This window comes from Gigantopelta aegis, chromosome 4, assembly GCF_016097555.1.
Source record: "Gigantopelta aegis isolate Gae_Host chromosome 4, Gae_host_genome, whole genome shotgun sequence".
NCBI classification, from domain to species: domain Eukaryota; kingdom Metazoa; phylum Mollusca; class Gastropoda; order Neomphalida; family Peltospiridae; genus Gigantopelta; species Gigantopelta aegis.
In genome coordinates, this window is record NC_054702.1 from 52,810,205 (window position 1) to 52,813,215 (window position 3,011).

A 3,011-nucleotide genomic window follows, 5' to 3' on the forward strand; every position below is an offset into this window, starting at 1 on the left:
GGATGCTGAAAAACAATAGTTGCAAATATAGTATATAAAAACCATATGAGAAATGTTTAATAAATTATCACGGGGTGGCTTATTGTGTGCGATAAAAATATACAGTTTTGTTGTCCGATAGAACTGTTTGATGTAATGTCTTTAGATGTGCATGTTTTCCGACATCTTCATAAATCAAGGCTAATATTCGTTCCTCGTAATTAAGCCTTGATACATGTAGTCAAGAAATCGTGCCACAAAATGCTTAAAATTCATTGGATGCGATGAGATCTGATTGCAACGAATCGCCACGCTCCTTAAAGATTCCCTTGTTATTGTAAACAAAGATGGCAGCGTCAGCGTCCGGCGGTTAATTTTTGAGTGCGAGTGCGAATAATTTTAACATGCTCATATACCACTAGAGTTTAGAGCATGTCCGTCCCGGGGCCTGTCTCTGGATAGCCAGTGACTTGCTCCGGAGGGGGGGGGGGGGGGCGGGGGGGGGACAGGGGGGGGGGGGGGGGGGGGGGGGGGGGGGGGGGGGGGGGGGGGGGGAGGGGGGGCCCGGGGGGGGGGGGGGGGGGGGTGGGGGGGGGGCGGGGGGGGGGGGGGGGGGGGGGGGGGGGGAAAGCCCTTGCTCCGGGACAGAACAAAATTAAGGGGACAATTTTGAAATTTACTTCCAAAAATTAACATAGTGGGCCTTTAAAATTTTGATGGGCGCATCTCTAATTAATATATAATTAATAAAGAAAATTCTACTCATTAAATTTGGTCGCTAGATTAGATTGGGCAGTCAAAATGAAAAATTAGATAGATAACACGCCTGAGTTTAGGATGGGGGGAGGGGGGGGGGGGGGTGAAAATGAACAGAATTTGAAAATAGTAATTAGTAAAAGAAATTTAGTAGTATTAAAATTAGAAAGAAAAAAAGTTACCAAGCCAAAAATAAAAAGAATTTGAACTGCTCGGTCGAATATTTATATAACATTTGGAGCATTTTGGAAGGACAGTCCAAAAATAAATAAGAGAAAGAAGAGAGGATCGGACTATTTAATATATTTAAAAAAAGAAAAAAGAATTTCGAACATGAACTTTTGACGAAGGTCTAAAAGTTTTTCAAGTCCGATCTATACGTCCACGTGAGTGGCCTGTTAAGGCCGTTAGGTTGTTTACGTCGGCGAGGCTGGAGTTTCCCGGAGGTTCGGCAGCAGATTTTGGCGTCGTAAAGGGTACTGACTACCGTACCGTAGTCGGGGCCGCAGACCGCTCGGATCATCTTATGTAGATTCCGGTTGTCCAACTTGTTTCGAAAGTATGGCCTGTCTATAGGTCTGCTCCCTCCGGTGCGTCAACGACTAACAAGTGTGGTGAGTACCGAACATCTTGCTGTGAAGTTCGTACTCCGCTTGCCGTCCTCCAGGGGTCTCCAGTCCGCGTTAAGAGGTAACTGGACGGGTCTGTCCGTGTCCCCCTGCATGATACTGATGAAGGTGTTTCTTCAGTCCGCTCACTGCGACGGGTCCACTCGGACTCTTCGGGGGGGGGGGGGGGTGGACTACTGTGCGCTGGTCTCTCGGTCTTGGCTGGCTGAGTTTGGTCGGTGATGTTGCATTCCTCTTGCCAACGGCGGCTGATCGGGCCTGTGGGGTGGCGACCTGGCGGTACCGAGCGATACCGGCCGTTCTGCCTGGGCCACGTGACGATCGGCGATGGAGGGGTCGTCGTGGGCTAAAAATGTCCAAATCACACACCGCGGTGTTGGAGTCGGTCCCTCTCGTTGGGTCGACGTTTCCCGCAGGGCTGGTCCTCGTCAACTCAGGCTGGGCTGGGGGCGGCGTCGCAGAAGGGACCGCCACTGGCGGTTGAGCCGCCAGCTTTGGTCCCCCCGTGCCGTTCCTGGCGCGCTTTTCCTCTTCCTCCATCTCCTCTTCTTCGTCGGTACGATCGCGTCACCGTACACCAATGCCACGGAAGCCCGTGACCCAGTGTACGAGACGCGATACTCCAAACGTGGGGGGGGGGGGGGGGGCGGGGGGGGGTGGGGGGGGAGGGTGGGGGGCAACTCGAGAGTACAAGGCGACACGTCTGTTCTCATCGTGAATCCAATTTTTGATATTGCTTTCAAGATTGGCACATGTTACCGATGCTGTGATTGGTCAGCGATGTCATAGTATAAGGGACATAATCGGTGTTACAAATTTTCGTCCAATAGAGGGCGCTATTAGTGTATATCAGTAATCTTGACTACATGTATCAAGGCCGAATACGAGGAACGAACATTAGCCTTGATTTATGAAGATGGCTTTCTGATAGATCTGCCCGATGAAATATCTTTAAATGTACATATTGTCAGTTAACCTGCTCAATGTAATGTCTTTAAATGTCTGTGTTGCCCACTAGACCTGTTCGATGTAATGTCTTTAAATGTCTGTGTTGCCCACTAGACCTGTTCGATGTAATGTCTTTAAATGTCTGTGTTGCCCACTAGACCTGTCCGATGTAATGTCTTTAAATGTCTTTTAAATGTCTGTGTAATGCCTTTAACTAGTTGCCCATACCTGTCCGATGTAATTGGGGGGGGGGGGGTCTTAAATGTCTGTGTGGCCCACTAGAACCTGTCCGATGTAATGTCTTTCATGTCTGTGTTGGCCCACTAGACCTGTTTCGATTAATGTCTTTACCTTGTTTTGCTGCCCGATGACCCTACTCGATGTTACTAAAAAAAAAAAAAAAAAAAAAAAAAAAAAAAAAAAAAAGAAAAGAGTTTTTCTATGTGCATGAGCCCATAGTCCTGCTGATTTTAAAGTCTTTAAATGTTCTTGTTTAACCTAAAGCCTTTCCTATGTTTAAACCGTTCTTGTTGATGTGTTTCAGACTGGGTAACACAAATACTGGGTTGCATCCCGTACCGGGTTCAACCCAGACTTAAATTTTTAAAAAGACCAAATGAAGGTTATGCCCCCTACCCAACTTGCTGACCTACCACCAAAAACAAACATTTAACCCCGTCCTCACACGCCCCCCCAAAA